At 48.7% G+C, this 23606-nt stretch overlaps 1 long non-coding RNA gene across 1 annotated transcript in view; it reads right to left on the reverse strand.

Annotated features, from left to right (window-relative positions):
- Nucleotides 1–261: 261 nt before the first annotated feature.
- The window catches only part of LOC146811924 (uncharacterized), a 46086-nt gene continuing 22741 nt past the window's right edge, over nt 262–23606 (reverse strand). The window contains exon 3 of the long non-coding RNA XR_014966800.1: nt 262–876. This is a non-coding gene — a long non-coding RNA (uncharacterized LOC146811924). The remainder of the gene's footprint in view (nt 877–23606) is intronic.

Below are 23606 nucleotides of genomic sequence, written 5' to 3' on the forward strand. Positions count from 1 at the left end.
CCTACATTGCAATGATTGCAATTTCTGCTCCTACTTGCTCAAATTGTCAAATGTGTGGTGTGACATTGTAAACTGTACTATCACTGCATTCACATTCCTGTGATTTTTGCCATTGTATCACACACTGCTTTTGACGCTATAAGTAACTGCAACGGCAATAAAGATTTTTTTTAAAGTATATGTTTATTACAAATTCAAAGCCAGACTGAGACATACAAGTTTCAGATGTACATTGTAAAAATGCAGAATCACCACTGGTAGTCCAAATCATCTAACAAAATGTAATCTCAAAAGCATGAAGCATACGAGGAATTCAGTTATAGAAATGCAGAGTGTGAAGCAACATCTGGTGGTCCCCTTAACTACACATGAGTAAATCTAAATAACCTATACTAATCCTCAACTAAGTAGCCTTAAGTAGGACCCTCTAATTAGATCCAGTAAAACAGGAAGGTGTCAACAGTGTAGACACTCCTGTAGAAGATCTCCAAAATCAGAAATGTTGTATAGCATAAAGCCACACACTGCAAATATAGCAAAGAAGTCTGTACCCCTCAAAGTCTAAAGGAATCTGTCTAAAGCTAAAGTGTGACCACCAATTAAAACTCCACAGAACAATTGAGAATCCTACATCATGTGTCCCCATACTTTTCCTCCTTCACACGGTATAACTTGGCAACTGTATTCGATACACCCATCTTCTGGTCCGTACATCAGAACATCCTTGGATTTCTCCTGTCTCCAGATACAATACGAAAAAGGGTCCTCCATTTGTTATTTAGTGCTTCACGTCCTTGCCAAAAATTCGCCTCCCGAGCCTCACTGTCTCTTATACACAATGTGGCTTTCACTAGCTATGAGATCATATTAATGCACCTGCAAGGAGAAGAAAACATTTTTTTTTTTTTGCTGAGTTTTATATAGAGCTTTCTGGACCCAAAGGTATTAGAGCGCATGAGCACCAGTTATGTTAAAGACAGGCACATTCATTTTTGTTAGGCATGGGGAGATTAAGTGATTTGCCCAGAATCACAGAATGTTGAGTGGCCATGCCAAGACTCAAACCCGGTTCCCCAGCTCCGAGGTCGACCACCCTAGCCGTTAGGCCACATTCTTTCCCATTGCAACCTGAGTAAACTTTTACGTTGAAGGTTAAACATTAGAATCCAAATGCTCAAGGTCTTTGGTCAAGTTAATGCGGCAAACATTTCAGTACACGTTTAAATGCATAGTTATAGATATATATACAGTTAGAAAATAACTACAGAATGCGTGATTATATAAGAATTAACAAAATTACTCAAACCACACAAATGCAGATATATATGAGAACTGCAATTTGATGACACTATAAGGAAAACATACTCATGTAAATGTTGAAATCCTATGTGGTTCATCGTTGAATCTGAACTCCTACTACAAGGGTAATTAAGGGAACAAATCCTTTTGATTTTGAACTTGTAGGATCATTCTCTGGGGCTTTTAGCTTGGCAGGGACAGCCAAATTGTGCGTTACATTTCCTACAGAACTAAATTTATATATAGGAACTGGAGGACCAATGGTAACCTGCACAGTCAGAGCATCTGCAGCATTAAAAGCTGTGGAGGCACCAGGGGCACAACTCTCTGAATTCCCTCCCATTGGGTTTTGATTCACATTCGCAGGAGTAGCTCCCGTCGCAGTATGGTTCACATTTACTGGTGTAGTAGCCACTCCAGAATTTCCATTCATTGTGCCTCCACCTCCCATTAATTGGTTCTCATTGTACAGAGGTGGGCATTCTGACAACAACTCATTTAGAAGACTTTTGCTAGAATCACTGTTTTTGCTTCTCTCATCTGGTTCCATTGACCTGTCCCTCCTTTCTTTCTTTCTCCTCTCCTTCCCTTTCTCCAATTCTTCACTTGTTAGTGCAGGGTATAATTTGGATCCCTCTATCACGTCTGTTCTACTCTTCCTACTTTCTGCATCCCACCCTGCATACACGTAAGTACGCACTACCTTTCTAGGTCTAACCTGATACGTTTCCTTCTTTCTGGCATGAGCCACAAGCTCCCAAGCATTGAGCACCTCAAACTGTGTAGGTCTATGGTCTCCTGGAATATTGCAGGCTTAAAATCAAAAATGGATTCACCGGATTGGTTAGGCTATATAGGCAACTTTGATGTCTGCCTCTTCCAGGAAACCTGGTCCTGCGAGCCTCAGTTCCTACAGGGATTTTTGAACTTCTATGTCCCCGCAATCCAGGGTCTAAGGGGACGTCCAAAGGGAGGACTGGCAATCTGGGTCCGACAGGACATATTTCCTAAGGCTTTTGCAATACCTACTGGGTCCGAAGATATTCAATTAGTCAGGGTGTCACTTGGAACCCTCGGTGATTTGGACATCTACAATTTGTATTTGAGGGACCCCAATAGGACAGGCTCCAAGGTTTTGGCTCTCTTGGTCTCCATTATTGATCAGCACTCAGGTGGGAGGCGAATAGTTGTAGCTGGGGACTTCAATATCACCTTCGAACCGCTCCTAGACCCTGACTCTGGGTGGGGCAACGAAGTTGTGGAAGACCAATTGTGGGGGGTACCTGCGCTTGACCTCAGTCCAATTAAAAGGTGGACTGAGATTATTGTCCAGACTAATGCTCTCTGTTTTGAGCATGGTTTGAGGGCCCTGAATGGGAGGACGCCAGGTGATAAACAAGGGGCGAAGGCTTTTGACAATGGTCGACATTCTAGCAGGATTGATTATGTCTTATGTAGTTTGCAACTATGGCAACCAGTTTTAGATATGGTTGTTGAGGTTAGAGTTGAGAGCGACCATAACCCTATCTGTGTTGCGCACAGATGGTGGTTTAGTAATCGCTTAATAGTTGGTGGAATGGTTCCGTGCCTGCCTGAGGTAACTCTAACAAATAACATGCGTAGACTTAAGTGGGGGGAGCTCGAGCATAACATCCTGGCCATTGCCGATATAGATAACAAATTAGTTGATTCTATTGTTGAGCTTGAGGGCATGCTATTCCAAGACCCAGGCAATATTGAAGTCGCTGCATGCCATGAGAAGTTGTTTGCTGAAATAGGTTCCTTCTTTACGAAGCCCTTGAGGAACACGAATAAGGCTCCAACTAAGAAAAATAGATGGTATGACGGTGCTTGTAGAGAATCTAGGTCCAACCTAGTGAAAGCCCTGTCTAATGGTGGACAGGAGTGTATCCGCTCCGCCAGACTAGCATACTAAAAAGCTGTAAGGATGGCCAAAAAAAACTGGGATGAGCAACACTGGCTTGATTTAAAAAGCGCCTGCCATACCCGAGATTCCCGGCTATTTTGGAACATTCTTAAGTGGGGCAGTGGTGGGCGCCCTGATAGCCCCTCCAACTACGTTTCACAGGCAGAGTGGGTACAATATTTCAAACCTCAATATGCTTGTAACATTTTGTTCAACTTCGCATGGGTGCCAAATTATGTTTTTTACTCCCAGGGTCCCTTTTGCATCCAAGATGCCAGTAGGGCTCTATGCTCAGTTACCAGTGGACGTGCCCCCGGCCAGGACAGCGTTCCTTCGGACGTCTTTCTCCACAATAAGGATAACTGGAGCAAGTATATAACCCTATTGGCTAACGCTGTGGCTGCAGGCGCGCCAGTCCCAAAATCTTGGAGGGGGGCAGTTATTATACCTGTATTCAAGAAAGGCGACAGGACGCTCCCGGGAAACTATAGGCCAATTAGCCTCATCGATTCCATTCAGAAGGTGGTAGGGAGGATGGTCCTAAACCAAATACAAGAATGGATGGATGATAATAACATTTTGTCACCCTTCCAAGCTGGCTTTCGGAAACTAACCAGCACGGTGGACCAAGTCTTTTACTTTGTCCAGCTCCTTTGGAAGGTGGTGACATTGGGGAACGGCAGTCTTTATGTAGCTTTTGTTGACTTAAGGGCTGCCTTCAATCTTGTACCACGACACCGGCTGTGGGCAGTCCTAGAGAGGCTAGGTCTCCCCAAAGAAATTCTGACTATGGTGATGCGTCTGCACGAGTCTAACTATGCTAGGATTCAGTGGGGTGGGGCGGGAGAAGACACATCTGAGTTCCCGGTTGAGCGTGGTGTGAGACAAGGTTGTACTATGGCACCCACGCTCTTCTCACTTTATATTAATGGGATAGTTGAACTTATGCTCTCTGCTAATTCCGACGCTCCAAGGTTGGCTGGTGTTTCCATCCCCATATTATTGTTTGCAGATGATACGCTTATCGTATCTAGAACATCTAATGGTCTGCAAAAAGCCCTTCGCCTGTTTGATGAGTTTTGCCTTGATCATGGTTTAGAGGTTAATGTGGCAAAAACGAAGTTTATGGCCTTTAACCCTCATAGCAGCTTCCAAGGGAAAAGAGTGTTCATGAATGGGCAACCCTTAGAATTAGTGACCAATTTTACGTATCTTGGATTGCAAATTTCAAATAATAATAATTGGCGCAGACATCTTGAAATGGCCTCCCTACAATTTAAGCAGATAACTGGTGCTTTGACCAGGGAGTTTAGTAGGTCATTCACGAAACCAATAAGCCCGGTTTTGCAAGTTTATGAAGCAAAGGCCCTAAACTCTGTCCTCTATGGGGCGGAACTTTGGGGCTTTGATCAGCTAGCGACTTTGATAAATGTGGAGCACAAATTCCTGCGTAGGATTACTGGTCTTCCCCAGAGCACCCCTCTGATCCCACTTAGGTATGATCTGGGCAGGAAGTCCATTAAGGATATTGCAAGACTCCGTCCGGTTTTATACTGGCGGAGGCTTTGGACTACTCCTGAACTTTCCCACTATGCCAAGGGCCTGAATGACATTATAAAATCTGATGTTTTTCACAAAATTGAGTGGCTGAAGAACTTACATGCGTCTTTAAAAGACATGGGTATGGAAGGGTTGTGGACCGACCCAGCTTCTGCCCAGTTTCCATCAAAAAGTTCTCTTAAAATAGCATACTGGGAAAGAATAGATTCCCAGGTACTGAGTAAAGCAACAGGGATGTCTGGGAACTTTTTGGAGTTCAAAGATTCCCCCAATCTTGAACAATACTGGGATGTGGTGACTAATGTGGGCGACAGGAAACTCTATTTCCAGTTTAGAGCTGGTTCTTTGCCTCTTAGATTTTTGACTGGAAGGTGGGCCATGAACTGGGAACTGCAGTGCCCTGCATGTGGGGCTGCGATCGAAACATCTCCCCACTTTCTGTTTGTCTGCCCGGCATTTGTTATTCCAAGGCGTGTTTGGCTTACACCAATGTGTAGATCTCTCGGCACAAGGAGCAGCGCTGTAGCTTTACGCATTTTGCGCACTAGCTCTTTGACATTAGTCTCTGTCGCATTGGCAAAATACCTGGGCTGGGCATGGGCATTGCGGAGAAAATCAATTAAGCGCACCCTTGATGGTCCCTAATGAATTTAGTGTTTGGGTTTTCCCTATATCCAAGCTGTATCAGGGACAATTTTAATCCAAAAATCTTTTTATTACTATATGTCAGTCCATTGAAGTGTTTAATGTTTTTTTAACAAGGCTCTTTTAATAAGGTATTTTAATGTATTTATTGAAATGTATGTTTTTAGGTACTATGTTTGTGTCTTTTATGATTGTACTTTTAAATCGAATAAAGACTGATTGATTGATTGATTGTTGTGTAGGTCTAGGCTGTGGTTTCGTCTTATACAATATCCTCCTGAGGTTTTCAATGATTCTCACATTAAATGTACCATAGCCTGGAAATGCCAGTGCATCCTCTTTCTCTGTGATCTTGTGCCATTGTTAAAGCCAGATACAGGTACAAAGCCCTACACTTATCACTATATAATGGCCTGCAGTATCTTTGGGTGGTGCCTCTTCTCTTTCTCTAACAACTATCGTCACATCTCCCTATATCAAATCTTGTATAACCTTAAAGCATTTCATTTTCAGGTAAAAACGTCAATAATCACAAATAGAATTTAATTTCAGAGCAGGAAAGAATAGTTTACCCAAAATTCTTGCAGGGCGTCGTGGACCCTGTGATGAAACCTGAAGATGTGGCGTTGGCAGGCTTCGACTTCGGAGCTCGGTGCAGGAGTCGTCAGGCCCTTGAAGTCACACACATTGTAGATTGAACTCCATGAGGATGAAGTCAGGAGCACCGGTGTTGGCGGGCATTGGGGCTAAGTAGAGCGGTGTGGCATGTGGTGCCCTCAGGTCACGGTGCAGGCAGTGGCTCAGTGACAGCATCCAGTGATATCGATGAGACCAGGTCTGCACTGTGAAGTGGGGCGGTGCTTGCACTGTGCTGTAAGATCACAGTGAAGCAGCGTCGTCATTGTTGCTGAAGCGCTGTTGTCGGTAGACAATCTGGAGTCGATAGCACCGGTGTCGATAGGCCAAGGCTGTGGTGTAGGACGAGGCAGCGCATTAAATAACTTATGAGTGGTGCCCCCAGGCCACGGTGCAGGCAGTGGGAAAGCCTTGGGAATTGGGGAGTATAGGTTGGTGGTGCAGTCTGCCTTGATGGCTCATGGGTGCTGCTGCTGCTAGAGCCCATAGCACTAAACTACTAGGAGCTGACGGGCAGAAAGGCAGGTCTCCAAGGCTCTTCCTGAATAGAGGAAAAATAGTCTAATTAAAGCTCCAGAAATTGTCCAAAAGGTTACACCTCATGAGACTCTGAGGAAAGTGTCCCTTGTGGCTCCAACATGCCACCAAGAGCAGAAAACTGAAAAAAAAACTTTGTCAAAAGAACCAATCTTGCCTGAGATATCCCCCTTTGTCTAGCCAGCTCAAGCATGTCTTGTATAGTGGGTCCTGCGGCCACCAGGACAAAAAAATGTTGAACACTTTCAGTCAACATGAATTATTCTCTCAGGGAGAGCCAGGGCACTGGTTGAGAGGGAGTCAGTCAAAGAAGAACCTTCCTTGCTTGCCATTTTCCAATTTCACTGTATTCCCTTGTGAAGGGTCAATGCCTCCACTGGGAGCCCCCAGTGCTTTGCACTCATTCCACACATCATGCCTTAGGTGGAAGTGGGGGCTACCCTAACCATCAGCATGAGCCCGAGGAACCCTCCTGGCCTGCTTGATGGCACTTTGAGTGGGGGCTCCCACTGGATTAAAGTGTGCCCAAGTGTGTCTCTCTCTCTTTGTTTGCCCCAAGCTGGCAGAGCATGCCCAGTCTTTCTCACTTTGCCACTGGATTCAAGCTAGCCTGGCTAATGAGGGGTGTTACCCCGAAACCGGTCCCAGGATGCTTATTTGCGGTCCAAGGAAGACCTGCCTTGGCACTTTGGGCTGGACTGTTCCCATGAGGCATAGGGTCAAGACTGATTTGCATATGGCTGGGTCTGAACTGGGGTGGCGAAGTTAGCTAAAGAATGATGATGGATTAAACCCAGATCTGTGACTGGGGGTAAGCGTCTGGAATATTTTCAGCGCTCCGTCCATCATCTCTTTGTGTTTGCTCAGCTTTCTCGTCCCACAGCAGTCAGGGGCACCTACTTGGAGACAAAAGAAATTCAGTGCTGTGGTAGATGCTAACAAAAGGAAAGGAAACATTTACTGCCCACGCAGATGGCCAGTGCAAAGGCATATGCCAGAGTCTGGAAGTTACGCCTTACACCCTATAAGCCCCAGCAGTGCCAGTCAAACATTAGCAAAAAAATGTTTGTGGTGCCCCTGTAGGAGGCATGTGCACTGCAAGAAGAATTTGTTTGCACTGCCAGGTGAAGGGCAGGCTCCCTATAAGGAGCCCTGCATTTTTCCATAATTACCAAACTATAAGTCTCCAGAGGCAGAGAAAAAGTGACTGGGAGAAAGTTTTCTATTTTACAAGTAGCTCTGAAGTTGAGGACTTTGTCCAGAGGCTGTGGAATGGATGGATCTTTGCCATTAGGTGCTCTGAGTTTCCTAGGCAACTGAGTGCTAAATGAAGACCGTGACAGATTCTGCCATAAAATGTTTATTGTTTTATTGCTACAGTAGGTTTGAGAAAAATATAAAGCCAATGCATGCTTCTATTGATATTGTAATTGTTTTTACAACTGCTAAATCGTGTTGCTATAGAAGGGCTTAAATTCTACTTTTGAAATGTGTGTTGACACTCCAACAAAGGCAGTAGGCCTGAATTTTTACCAATGAATCAGCAGAAGCGAGGGATACCTTCTGCAATCATGGAATAAAGTGACAATTGTCCCTCCCCGGAAGCGACGTTACTTCAGTCACTGGGACGTCCGGACCCCTGGGGTCCCTCCCTGCAGTGACATCACTTGCAGCGGTCACGTGCTAGTCACGTGCTCATAGTTCTGCCACTTGGTTAGGGCTATGTGGAAGCCCTCAATGAACCAGAGCCCCTGGAGATCAGGTGACTATTATGTGTTGTAAAGGAGTAAGCACCATTTTCAGGTCCAGTCTACAGCGCTTGTGCTGTTATGCGATCTGTCGTATCTGTTTTGTGGAGTCTGACTCCTCCCACGCTTCAGATTGGCTTTTTTATCGAGTAAATAACAACGGACATCCTTTCAGCATCTGAAGGCCTAGCCATTTCCGAAGTAACCTGGGACCCCAATGCCAGGCATCAGAGCAGGCCTCGGCACCCGTGATGTGTGTGATCTTTGCCCACTTCCGTGTGAGCCAGGGCCCGCAATGCATACTTTCTTCATGATCGCTGAAGCACACGTAAACCACCCTAGCTGTTCCTTGCCACTAGGTCATCCTACCTTAAGGAGCCCCAATGAACGACCAGGTAACCTTAACCCTCACTCAACACTAGGCATAACTCTTTGCTTACCCTAGGTGCTGGATGCAAAGTGACACCTCCCCCTGCTCCCGACAGTAGTGGTGAAGCGTCCCAGGAGTGCACGGATAATATAAAAGACCCCGACAGAACCGAGGGAGCCCTGCGCAGCTACAAGTGTTTTGAAGAGTAAAAACTGGTCTGCAGGGCTACCCAGCATGCTCAGGCACTGGCTATGGCATACAGACCGGCCACCAGCACACCGCGCCTTTCCTAGGAGTTCCGCGCACTGAAACTCCTGACTGAACACTATTCGAGGCGTTAATCTCACGCGCATTGAGAATACATCTCAATGTACAAATGTAAATGATGTGACACAAGTGAAGAAACGTGAAACAAGGGCCCCCGTTACGTGGGATACTGAGCACATGTCATGCGTCCCTATCTTAACTACAAAATAAGCACTCCCTACAACAAACCCATCTATTGGCTAACCAGCTGAACCAACAGAAGCATATTAAAACAGGGTCAAACGTGCACGTGCCGTGGGCCCACTGGAAGGCAGCAGCCATTATGACGCCTGACTGGTGATGTACACTCCTTGCACTGGCGATGAAGCTCACCACCTTCTAGCCGGCTGCCGCTCGGGGCCCCCCTCATTGCCTACGAGACCCTGAAGCACAGACCTTCCTTATACCCTTACGGTCTTGGTGCGCTGGCCGTTACTGCACCGCTGGAAAGTGCGCAACACAGCTGCTTCGTTGACAAGGTTGAACGATTAACAGCCCCTCTCCCTGCAGTCTTCCATATTTTAACGCAGGAAAACGGAGAAGGCTGGAAATGGGCAAAAGGCACCAGGGCGACGCGACAGCAACTTGATATGCCTGATCGTTTCCGTAGCGCGGACCCAGGGCTCCAAGCTCATTGCGAACGGGAAACCCAGACCAAAGGCATGCAAAGATCACCTGGCCACTACTGCTGAAGCGTGATCACTTGCCACTGTCACACGCCCCTTCACTCCGAGGGATATCCTCATCACTTGCCACTGTCTTGTGCCCCTACAACCCGAGGGATGTCCTGCCACTGCCTCATAGCTGTTGCTTGCTACCCCTAATTTACGGAATATAGCAACCCCCGGAGGAGGAATGCTGGGTGGACGGCGCACTCTGAAGTGGGAAGGCCGATAATAATAGATGCCCCTAAGTCCAATCTTCCTCACGGGGAGGACAAGTGTGCAGGTTACTCTGCAATGCTCTGCCCCCAATCTTATCACGCTGCTTAAATCCAACAATTTGAGTGACTTTTGGACATTGACCCTGCTATGGTTTTGAAATGCGAAGGCTGTGCAAGCTCCTAGAACCTGCTACAGTTACGAAATGACAAGGCTGTGCAAGCTCATGCTCCGACACTAATGTGGTCCTATAGAAGATACATCACCGAAAACGGTCTTCAAAAATACCTTATTCGCTGCGTTATTCCAGATCGCGCACCCAAAACTCGAGCCACGCTCGACACCCAAGCTACAACCACCACGCCTTCTGCTGCTACACTCCCCCTCCTCCTTGGAGCAGCTGCACTGAAAAGCTGTCCCACAAGCATTGTGGGCAAGGAAACCAGGTAACATTTGGACCAGTTGAGAAAACAGTGGAGCCGTGCCACCTAGTGGCCTGACACTTAAGCCAAGGAGGGGAAACAACAACTCCCTTTACCCAAAACGCAGTGTAAAACCAACCAGAGTGACCACATACCCCTGGATTCTCTGGAGGACTAATGCCAGCCATGGCGTAGTACCTCCGAAGAAGTCGCCTTGGGTAATCTATTCCGCCTGTAACAGTGCCGCTGCTGGAGGTACATCATACCCCCGACAAGCTGCAGCGACGCGGGACACACTGAGGCCCGGTTCACAACGCCTGTCAATGTAGCCATATAATCACCACTAGTGCCAAATCTGCCCTTCCCCAGTTATTGCTGGCAGAAAACACCTGTTAGTGAGCTGCTGCTGTATTACCGTACTGCACATATGGCACTTGGCAGAGTTTGCCCGTGCACTGTCAGTACTCTTCCCAAAGTGTGCATGAAAGAGCTGGCCTGTATTGAATTAAAGCTGGTCCAAACAAAGGGGCCCCCAAATGAGTTTCACCAAGGGCACCGATAATACTACCGCATGTGCTGTACGGCATACCAAGAAACCCCTCCTCAACTGTAATTGTGGTATTCTGAGAAGTCTCTTACATCCTTTAATTATGGGTATTTTCCTCCTCCGCTGTATTTCAATTCTGTGGTGTTGTGGACCTCAGTATGACTGAACATTCTACCAGTGGACTGAGATACCTTCGACCACCACCCAAGAACGCCGGCAAGCACACACAACCACACATGCCAAGACCGACGAGACCTTATCCCAGTATAAGTCTATTGAGGAAGAAGAAACAACAAAACAGTGGGTCAGTGCCACCCCGTGACGCCAACACCTAAAAGGACTCTCTGGTAAATGAAAGCGAACACTGAATTCCTTCGCAAGGACCCATCCTAAACCGCGACTTCGCTGTAGTGACTACAGCGCTCGACCCCAATACCTTAGAAATGCTCACTGGGAAAAGCACAAGACCTCAATGACCCTCAATGCGCTGTGCCGTCACGAAGCCAAGGAACAACAGCGATGTCCAGTCATCTCAAGTTGCATTGCACATTCGTGCCCGGGGAAATAAGTGATTTGCCCTGCAGCACCGCATAGCACCGGAGCGCCCGCATGCGCCCCACTCCACAATGAGCCCTCAGGCCCGGGAGACAAGCGACTTGCCCGGCTGCACCGGAGCGCCAACACGCGCCCCGCTCCCCTCTGCAGACTCAGGCACGCGCACCGTCTCACATTCAACATTCGGGCACGGGAGACAAGCGCAATTGCCCTGGAGCACAGAGCGGCACCCGACACCACCGCAACCACGCCCTATCACTACGACAAAATTAGCACCACAACAAACTACACAAGACCAACACAGCCGACCGGCCTGTGCAGGAAACAACGCAACGCGCCAGTGCCTCCTGGCGGCCAAACACAGCTATCCCCAAATCCCCCAAGTCGGGATCATAGACGCGGTCAATGGTTATCAACGGCATATGCAAAGAAATCTAAACGCCGACCGTGGGGATTGAACCCTCGACCCTGAATTTATGAGTCTCATGCTGTAACAACTGAGCTACCTGAGGAACTGAAACAAGCAGTAACTAGGCCCGTGCACACTAGGCCGTGAGTACAGCCCCTGAGACACCCCCGCCGCGGTCCGTGAAAACCTGCTGTCCGGGCACCAGCGTCAAAGCCAAGCTGCAGCCCCACTGAGGGAACAGCTTCTGCGCCGCCCACCCGGGCCCAGCCCCTCGCCGCACAATAGAGGGCATGACAAACCCGTGTCCAGGGTCTGGCCGCCACGCCGCCGACCTGTGGACAGCTGCCTCGCCACCGAGTGACCCGCAGAATCCTCCCAACCACAAGTCAAGGCTGTCGGCACACATACAATGCCCGCCACCTCCGCTGGGGCCGAAGCCCCGACACCGCCATGGAGGGGGAACCACACGGCGCCCACGCACTCTCCCAACGTCCACCCCCGCACAGCGCCGCCACACCGAGCATCCACCCCGCAAGGGGAACATGAAACAACTCACCCAGCTCAATGCCCACGCGATTGCCACACACCAAAACCAACACCAAAAAATGCTGGCGGTCAACAGCGCACGCAACTGAACCGGCGGCAACGCAGGCCCCCAACCGCATGCCCCGAGCGAACAAGGGTGGCAATCGATTTAGCGATAGACACAGTATTCCGGGAGCTAAACCGAAATTCAATTCTCGTGATATCCACAGGGGGGGGCTGCCAGTCAATGAATTAAGCCTCGTGGCTCCAGACGCGAGCCTGCCCAGGGTGACACACTGGGACGAGAAATACTCTCAGTACGTAAATGATCCTACGCGAGTGTGATCCACTAGCATGTGATGGCCTGTGATGCGGCCTGAGTGAAAAGGAGCGCGCGAAGCCGTGAACCTGACGTTACTGACTCTTCCCAGCTCTAACAGCCAGAGATATTCAGTCATTGGCTAAATGTAACCTACGGAACCTGAGGACATCGTGACAATCTATGGCCCCTAACATCAAAATTAACTGCACCGTAGCAGGACCTGAGCAGAGGCTCCCAGAGACCCAACCCCTAGCTCAGTCCTCAGCGCCGCGAAACGGAGGGAGAAAGACATTCTCGGGGGAGCTCCTCAATCCCTCCCGCCCCCCCCCCCCCCCCACGGCATCAAAAGTCCAGCCATGGCTGGGCAGCGCCTCCCGAGAGCCGGGGGGGGCACCCGACTCACCCTCACTGCCACTTTCAGCTTGCTCAAACAAACGACGGCAAATCCCGACCAACGACCCTCACAACGACGGTCAAGGCGACGACGGTCAAAGGCGACGACGATACAAGGCGAACGAGAGGGACAAGAGGGCGAGGAAGGGGTGGAGACCGTATAAATACCCCTGTCCCCTCCCCGCCCCCGCCGGAAGTAGCCATCTGCTGGGGTCTCCCCTCGTGGACCCAGGGACTAGACCTCTCACCCCTGTGCCTTCCTGTGGCACTAAGACGGCTGCCCTTTTAGGGGGGGGGCTGCTCTACAACCCCCCCCCCCCCCCGGGCAGCCTTACAGGAAACGTGTTGCTCTGCGGTTAGGGTGACCAACCATCCGTAAATTTCACGGACCGTCCATAAATTGGATCTCATGTCCGTTGTCCGTGATAATCCCTTTTACGGACACCTTTTGTCCGTAATTTTGGGCATTGGGGAACAGCACTTTTCCCCTGCCAGAATCCTCAACCCCCTGATGGGGCCGACTCGCACTCCTCCTCGCACTCCTCCTCGCACTCCTCCTCGGAGCACACGAGCAGCCCCACCCGCCCATTTTCATTCTATATGCCACTGATTGCCACTTACAGAATGACAATGGGCCTGTCTGAGCTGTTACAGCATGTGGTGCCCTTCTCCAGTCTCAGTACTTTGCAAACATACAGGTTTAGTAAGCATCCCTTAATCAGAGCAGGTGTCCATCACAGGACTATACTGTGATGTTTACAGGGTACCTAACACCTGATTCCTCAAGAAAAGCATTTGCTACTAAGTGGTCTGTGATACAATTACTTATTTATCAATGGATACCAAGCCAGATTAATGGAACATACATATGGCCTGACACACACTGGACACAGAACTATTGCCACCTTGTGGTATTTCGTCATAATTACCCAGTGGGAGGCAGAGGCTCAGAATGGGGCACCCTTAGCGTGAGCGGTGACACACACACGAAGATAACAGGCCTGAGGGAAAGAGGGATGACGGGAGAGAGCTACGGGCGATGTCCTGATAGCAAAATGGCTCAGCAAGTCCCTTCAATTTGCGAAGCCCCGCTAGACAGTCAGGTTTATATATCGAAAGGATGTAAAAGATTAGAATTATCTCCCGAATGCCCAAAACTCAAAGTTGGTGTTAGGATAGGGGAAGCTCTGAAACCTGCCCCCCTGTCCTCCCCAGGTGCCAGGATAAAGTGGAAACTGAGGGAAGGAGAGCTAACAGGGAACTAACTGCAGAAGAAAGGGAAACCCCAAAAAAGTATCAGGATGCTAAACCGGCTTAAAGTGAGATGAAACGGAGGAAGTTCAACAACTTCTGTTGCCAAGCACAGTCCTCAATGATTGCTGTCCTTTTAACTGGCACTGCCAATTCCCGACCTTACTGACCTGAACTTCACAGCCCCAACCAAAAAGGGCCATCCCCTGTTTGTGCTAGCCGCTACTGTGATTTGCTAAGGCCATTGATAAAAGCTTGCTACAGATATTTTTCTGAAGAACTGATCGCTAGAGAACCCAGAGTCTGAGGCTGATTCCTGACACATTGCTGCAGGGCACAAGTTGGGGGTACACGTGGGTAGACGGTGTCCACCCACTATTTTTACAGGGTGGACGCCGTCTCCCCTGGCAAGATGTTGGGCCCCAGTAAAATATACTAAACTTGTTTAATTTAATTTTCCGACACCGGGCCAAAGTTAAGGGGCCATCCTTTTGTTCCAGTTTGATCCTGGCTGAGAGCTATCTGGAGCCTAACAACTAGAATCCAATGCAAAGGATAGGAAATAAAGGCACACAGCTTATCAGTTCAACACTTCACAAGTACTTAGGAGAAACTACTATTTGAAGACAAGCTTTTGACTTTGTTTAATCCCTGTATATAAGAGATGTGCATACACCTTATGAAGGTCAGATGTGTCCGTCTATACGAGTATTTACACGAATAACAATTTAAATACCACTATTTTGTTTTCTTTTATAGCACTACTTATCCCAATGTAGGGTGTCGAAGCACATTAAACCACAGGCACAAGTTCTACACTGACAGTAAATCTTACAAGTGTTTAAATCAAATTACAGGTCATGATGTCACTTCCTGTGATGCCTCGTACGATGACATGCACTTCCTGTCATGCCACATGCAATGGCACTCACTGTGATATTACACGCCATGATGTGAAAACATAATTATTGTCGGCTGGGAATCTTTGCCACAACTGATGTTGTTACTGCCTCGGTTTCCTTTGCTGAACATGTTTCCATGCTGCTGTGGAGAGCAGAGCAGAGTCACTCTTGACATGGCAGAGTCTAAGGTCCACTCTGTGAACGTGCCGCGGCGACACTGACAGCACGTGGGCATGTGCAGAGCAACACAGAGAAGAGGGGAAAACATATCACTGCAACGGCGAGAAATGTAAACAGACGTCAGCGATGACGTCTCTACCACCTCAGAAATGTGCCGCCATAGATGGAGTACCCCTGATAAGTGAATAGGTCACTCAGATCATACACTGGAATCAATTGATTGTTATTGCATGATGGTGGATTAGAACCAGCAGATATTGGTGATGAGGAATACGTCAGTGAGCAGGCTGCTGGAATGCTCCCTGCAGCGACTCGAGGCTTCTCTTTAACCTGGGCTCTTGATTCCACTGCACACACCCCGTGACTTACAATGGGGAGCCGGGGCCTGAGTTCACCCTCCAGTGAGATGTGAAAGTGTCTGAAGAAACTTAGGGCCAGATTTATCATTGTATTCCGTTGACCTAGTGTCATGCATAGCGTTGCAAGTAGGGTGACCAACCGTCCGTAAATTTCACGAACCGTCTGTAATTTGGATCTCACGTCCATTGTTCATGATGATCCCTTTTACGGACGCCTTTTGTCCGTCATTTTGGGTATTGCAGGAAACAGCAGTGGATCTCTTGCATGAACCCTCAGCTCCCTGATGGGGCCGCCTCGCACTCATCCTCGGAGCACAAATGCAGCCCCACCCGCCCATTGTCATTTTGTACGCAACTAATTGCCACATACAGAATGACAATGGGCCAGTCTGAGCTGTTACAGCCTGTGGTGGCCTTCTCCAGCCTTGGTCTAGTGCAGAGCATTCTGTCATATTTTTTTTTTTTTTGCATATTTATATAGCGTGAACTCGACCCGAAGGTATTGGAGCGCTTTACATGAGCACCGTATTTACATTACACATTCAGGCACCGGGAGATTAAGTGATTTGCCCAGAATCACAGGATGTGGACGCGACCTCGAGGCTCGAACTCTGGTTTCCAGCACCAAATCCAGTTCATGACAAGAAGCTGGCGAAAGAAGTTAAAAAGAAGGGGCTAGATCCACCGAAATTCCAGAGGAGCCAGCTGGGAAGATTGTCGAATCAATCAAATACAGATGCCCATCCATGAAGAAGAAATTCATACTCATGTATGCTACCATTCAGGCAATAAAAGAGGGAGGCGTGCCCTCCAGAGGTCCTTACGGTATTCCACCTGCAAGTGCCACTACTGTCTTCAAAGCGGTACAAAAGGGGGTGGTGATGGACGGAGCATCAGAACCAATCAAACACTCACACCCAGTCAACAGATCTGGGTTTGATCCATCACCGTTCTTTAGCCCACTCTGCCACCCCAGTTCAGACATGGCCATATGCAAATCAGTCTGACCCTGTGCCTCATGGGAACAGTCCAGCCCGAACTGCCAAGCCATGCCTTCCCTGGACCGGAAACAAGCTTCCTAGGACCGGTTTCTGGCATTTCAGCCGTCTTCAGCCAGGCTTGCTTGAATCCAGTGGCAAAGTGAGCAAGGGACTCACGTCTGAGCATACCCTGCCAACTTATGGCGAACAAAGCGGTACAAAAGGGGGTGGTGATGGACGGAGCATCAGAACCAATCAAACACTCACACCCAGTCAACAGATCTGGGTTTGATCCATCACCGTTCTTTAGCCCACTCTGCCACCCCAGTTCAGACATGGCCATATGCAAATCAGTCTGACCCTGTGCCTCATGGGAACAGTCCAGCCCGAACTGCCAAGCCATGCCTTCCCTGGACCGGAAACAAGCTTCCTAGGACCGGTTTCTGGCATTTCAGCCGTCTTCAGCCAGGCTTGCTTGAATCCAGTGGCAAAGTGAGCAAGGGACTCACGTCTGAGCATACCCTGCCAACTTATGGCGAACAAAGCGGTACAAAAGGGGGTGGTGATGGACGGAGCATCAGAACCAATCAAACACTCACACCCAGTCAACAGATCTGGGTTTGATCCATCACCGTTCTTTAGCCCACTCTGCCACCCCAGTTCAGACATGGCCATATGCAAATCAGTCTGACCCTGTGCCTCATGGGAACAGTCCAGCCCGAACTGCCAAGCCATGCCTTCCCTGGACCGGAAACAAGCTTCCTAGGACCGGTTTCTGGCATTTCAGCCGTCTTCAGCCAGGCTTGCTTGAATCCAGTGGCAAAGTGAGCAAGGGACTCACGTCTGAGCATACCCTGCCAACTTATGGCGAACAAAGCGGTACAAAAGGGGGTGGTGATGGACGGAGCATCAGAACCAATCAAACACTCACACCCAGTCAACAGATCTGGGTTTGATCCATCACCGTTCTTTAGCCCACTCTGCCACCCCAGTTCAGACATGGCCATATGCAAATCAGTCTGACCCTGTGCCTCATGGGAACAGTCCAGCCCGAACTGCCAAGCCATGCCTTCCCTGGACCGGAAACAAGCTTCCTAGGACCGGTTTCTGGCATTTCAGCCGTCTTCAGCCAGGCTTGCTTGAATCCAGTGGCAAAGTGAGCAAGGGACTCACGTCTGAGCATACCCTGCCAACTTATGGCGAACAAAGCGGTACAAAAGGGGGTGGTGATGGACGGAGCATCAGAACCAATCAAACACTCACACCCAGTCAACAGATCTGGGTTTGATCCATCACCGTTCTTTAGCCCACTCTGCCACCCCAGTTCAGACATGGCCATTTGCAAATCAGTCTGACCCTGTGCCTCATGGGACCGGTTTCTGGCATTTCAGCCGTCTTCAGCCAGGCTTGCTTGAATCCAGTAGCATCAGAACCAATCAAACACTCACACCCAGTCAAAGGCTGAAGACGGCTGAAATGCCAGAAACCGGTCCTAGGAAGCTTGTTTCCGGTCCAGGGAAGGCATGGCTTGGCAGTTCGGGCTGGACTGTTCCCATGAGGCACAGGGTCAGACTGATTTGCATATGGCCATGTCTGAACTGGGGTGGCAGAGTGGGCTAAAGAACGGTGATGGATCAAACCCAGATCTGTTGACTGGGTGTGAGTGTTTGATTGGTTCTGATGCTCCGTCCATCACCACCCCCTTTTGTACCGCTTTGTTCGCCATAAGTTGGCAGGGTATGCTCAGACGTGAGTCCCTTGCTCACTTTGCCACTGGATTCAAGCAAGCCTGGCTGAAGACGGCTGAAATGCCAGAAACCGGTCCTAGGAAGCTTGTTTCCGGTCCAGGGAAGGCATGGCTTGGCAGTTCGGGCTGGACTGTTCCCATGAGGCACAGGGTCAGACTGATTTGCATATGGCCATGTCTGAACTGGGGTGGCAGAGTGGGCTAAAGAACGGTGATGGATCAAACCCAGATCTGTTGACTGGGTGTGAGTGTTTGATTGGTTCTGATGCTCCGTCCATCACCACCCCCTTTTGTACCGCTTTGTTCGCCACAAGTTGGCAGGGTATGCTCAGACGTGAGTCCCTTGCTCACTTTGCCACTGGATTCAAGCAAGCCTGGCTGAAGACGGCTGAAATGCCAGAAACCGGTCCTAGGAAGCTTGTTTCCGGTCCAGGGAAGGCATGGCTTGGCAGTTCGGGCTGGACTGTTCCCATGAGGCACAGGGTCAGACTGATTTGCATATGGCCATGTCTGAACTGGGGTGGCAGAGTGGGCTAAAGAACGGTGATGGATCAAACCCAGATCTGTTGACTGGGTGTGAGTGTTTGATTGGTTCTGATGCTCCGTCCATCACCACCCCCTTTTGTACCGCTTTGTTCGCCATAAGTTGGCAGGGTATGCTCAGACGTGAGTCCCTTGCTCACTTTGCCACTGGATTCAAGCAAGCCTGGCTGAAGACGGCTGAAATGCCAGAAACCGGTCCTAGGAAGCTTGTTTCCGGTCCAGGGAAGGCATGGCTTGGCAGTTCGGGCTGGACTGTTCCCATGAGGCACAGGGTCAGACTGATTTGCATATGGCCATGTCTGAACTGGGGTGGCAGAGTGGGCTAAAGAACGGTGATGGATCAAACCCAGATCTGTTGACTGGGTGTGAGTGTTTGATTGGTTCTGATGCTCCGTCCATCACCACCCCCTTTTGTACCGCTTTGTTCGCCATAAGTTGGCAGGGTATGCTCAGACGTGAGTCCCTTGCTCACTTTGCCACTGGATTCAAGCAAGCCTGGCTGAAGACGGCTGAAATGCCAGAAACCGGTCCTAGGAAGCTTGTTTCCGGTCCAGGGAAGGCATGGCTTGGCAGTTCGGGCTGGACTGTTCCCATGAGGCACAGGGTCAGACTGATTTGCATATGGCCATGTCTGAACTGGGGTGGCAGAGTGGGCTAAAGAACGGTGATGGATCAAACCCAGATCTGTTGACTGGGTGTGAGTGTTTGATTGGTTCTGATGCTCCGTCCATCACCACCCCCTTTTGTACCGCTTTGTTCGCCATAAGTTGGCAGGGTATGCTCAGACGTGAGTCCCTTGCTCACTTTGCCACTGGATTCAAGCAAGCCTGGCTGAAGACGGCTGAAATGCCAGAAACCGGTCCTAGGAAGCTTGTTTCCGGTCCAGGGAAGGCATGGCTTGGCAGTTCGGGCTGGACTGTTCCCATGAGGCACAGGGTCAGACTGATTTGCATATGGCCATGTCTGAACTGGGGTGGCAGAGTGGGCTAAAGAACGGTGATGGATCAAACCCAGATCTGTTGACTGGGTGTGAGTGTTTGATTGGTTCTGATGCTCCGTCCATCACCACCCCCTTTTGTACCGCTTTGTTCGCCATAAGTTGGCAGGGTATGCTCAGACGTGAGTCCCTTGCTCACTTTGCCACTGGATTCAAGCAAGCCTGGCTGAAGACGGCTGAAATGCCAGAAACCGGTCCTAGGAAGCTTGTTTCCGGTCCAGGGAAGGCATGGCTTGGCAGTTCGGGCTGGACTGTTCCCATGAGGCACAGGGTCAGACTGATTTGCATATGGCCATGTCTGAACTGGGGTGGCAGAGTGGGCTAAAGAACGGTGATGGATCAAACCCAGATCTGTTGACTGGGTGTGAGTGTTTGATTGGTTCTGATGCTCCGTCCATCACCACCCCCTTTTGTACTACTGTCTTCAGGCATACCACAGGCATACAATGGCAACTTAAATTTCAGTCAAGATATGCCTTACATTCAACCTTCCCCAAAGATACGAAAAACAAACACATTATTCATATCTAGAAAGATTAGATATGTCCCTAGTGTCATTGGTGACTAGTTTCATCAGTGCTCAGTAAAATCGGAAATAGTCTTCTAGAAAACACTTAAAACATTTCCACTCTGTTGCATTTATTTCAGAAAATGCTTACTAATTACATCCTTATTTTCCATTCACACCAAGCAATTTATCAACAAAAAATATAGTGTCCGTAATTAATCACCTCTTACGTTTTACCATAATCAGCTACCATGTGAAATTGCAATTTTGAAATCGAATTCCTCATTTAAAATAACACAGCAGTGATGGAATTTTAAATAGCTCAATTGATGCATGTATTTGATAAGTAAACAATACCAACAGCCCTATCACCCTGCTATATTTACTTAGGGACACAGTATGACTCCTGGTCAAGAAACTGGAGTCTGGAGTCAGATACACTCATTCATGGACAGCAAATAGTTGGAAATATCTACCATTAGAACTTAGAAAATGTTAATATGAGAGTTTTATCACTTGTAGAACACCTCATCTCTCTTCGTATCTGAAGACCTTCTTCCAAAGTACATCTTGCCTCTCATCGTTAGTTTCCCACTCATCAATAGTTATCTTCGCTGTTTTCTGAAGTGACCTCTCAGATATCCTGTACTTGCTGGCCATTAGACTTAAGTGATTGCAAAACATTATTATGAATGACACGTGTATATCCTTAAAATACAGCCAGTATTTACAGTTTGGGTAAAACTGCACAAAATAATGATTTAGTTTTGGCTTAACACAGAAAAGTGATTACATTGATCATTCATATGCTTAAACTGGCCAGAGTGCATGTAAGAGATAAATTCCGCTATATTTGCACTCCTTCATGCACTTTGGTTTTTACACTATTTCCCTGAGCCATCCCTAATGAAAGGATGGTTTATGCTGCTCAGCTGGGGCATGTTAGCTACTCTGCTGGACAGCTACAGTCAAAGCTACTACTGAACAATAAGCACGTTCGTAGGGTTAGCCGTCTCCTGGTAGCGGAAGAGAGTGGGTAGACATCTGCATTTAGTGATGAAATTATTTTCACTAACAATTATGAGTATTTACTGCTCACTAGAAATGAGGGGAATGGTTACAACTCTGGCACCCGTCAAACCAGGGGCTCAGTTTTGCAGCGTCAGTTTGCAATGCCAGTAAGAGGCAAAGTTAAGTATAGAATGTGGTCTTGCAGGTCGCAACTCGATTCTGTCATCTTGGAACTTCACAGAATGTTGTGCAGGGCTGTGAAGCTGTAGGCCAACCTTTTGGTAGGTCTCAGTATGTGTCAGGTATGAGTGAAGGAGTGAGGTGCTACCTCTGATTTGGGACGATACATTCCCCATACGAAACTCTCCCCCAACCACTTTTATACCCTGCATTAGGAAGGTCCTTTGAGCACAGAGGGAGCAACAGAAGATAAAGGAAGGACTCCTGCTGAAGAGACCTCCAAGCTTGTATGTCTTTGAACACTCTGGACTCTGCCTCGAGGGCCAGTGGCATTGGTCACACCCCTCCTTCTGGGGAAGAGTAGATGGGGGAATTGCTGGGGTCCCTGGAGGAGAGGTCCCCCTGGGACCTTTGCGGACCACGTCTGGCTGGATGTGCCCAGGCAAAGGGGTTCCAAGTCTCCTGCTAAACACACAGTAAGTGGCAAGGAGGCCTTGGGAATTGGGGAGTATAGGTCGATGGTGCAGTCCGCCTTGATGGCTCATGGGTGCTGCTGCTGCTAGAGCCCATAGCACAAACTACTAGAAGCTGACGGGCAGAAAGGCAGGTCTCCAAGGCTCTTCCTGAATAGAGGAAAAATAGTCTAAATTAAAGCTCCAGAAATTGTCCAAAAGGTTACACCTCATGAGACTCTGAGGAAAGTGTCCCTTGTGGCTCCAACATGCCACCAAGAGCAGAAAACTGAAAAAAACCTTTGTCAAAAGAACCAATCTTGCCTGAGATATCCCCCTTTGTCTAGCCAGCTCAAGCATGTCTTGTATAGTGGGTCCTGCGGCCACCAGGACAAAAAAATGTTGAACACTTTCAGTCAACATGAATTATTCTCTCAGGGAGAGTCAGGGCACTGGTTGAGAGGGAGTCAGTCAAAGAAGAACCTTCCCTGCTTGCCATTTTCCAATTTCACTGTATTCCCTTGTGAAGGGTCAATGCCTCCACTGGGAGCCCCCAGTGCTTTGCACTCATTCCATACATCATGCCTCAGGTGGAAGTGGGGGCTACCCTAATCATCAGCATGAGCCTGAGGAACCTTCCTGGCCTGCTTGATGGCACTTTAAGTGGGGGCTCCCACTGGATTAAAGTGTGCCCGAGTGAGTCTCTCTCTCTTTGTTTGCCCCAAGCTGGCAGAGTATGCCCAGTCTTTCTCACTTTGTCACTGGATTCAAGCTAACCTGGCTAATGAGGGGTGTTACCCTGAAACCGGTTCCAGGATGCTTATTTGCGGTCCAGGGAAGACCTGGCTTGGCACTTTGGGCTGGACTGTTCCCATGAGGCATAGGGTCAAGACTGATTTGCATATGGTTGGGTCTGAACTGGGGTGGCGAAGTTAGGTAAAGAATGATGATGGATTAAACCCAGATCTGTGACTGGGGGTAAGCGTCTAGAAAATTTTCGGCGCTCCGTCCATCATCTCTTTGTGTTTGCTTAGCTTTCTCGTCCCACAGCAGTCAGGGGCACCCACTTGGAGACAAAAGAAATTCAGTGCTGTGGTAGATGCTAACAAAAGGAAAGGAAACATTTACTCCCCACGCAGATGGCCAGTGCAAAGGCATATGCCAGAGTCTGGAAGTTACGCCTTACACCCTATAAGCCCCAGCAGTGCCAGTCAAACATTAGCAAAAAAATATTTGTGGTGCCCCTGTAGGAGGCATGTGCACTGCAAGAAGAATTTGTTTGCACTGCCAGGTGAAGGGCAGGCTCCATATAAGGAGCCCTGCATTTTTCCATAATTACCAAACTATAAGTCTCCAGAGGCAGAGAAAAAGTGACTCTGGGAGAAAGTTTTCTATTTTACAAGTAGCTCTGAAG

The sequence above is a fragment of the Triturus cristatus genome, chromosome 7 (genome assembly GCF_964204655.1).
Source record: "Triturus cristatus chromosome 7, aTriCri1.1, whole genome shotgun sequence".
NCBI classification, from domain to species: Eukaryota; Metazoa; Chordata; class Amphibia; order Caudata; family Salamandridae; genus Triturus; species Triturus cristatus.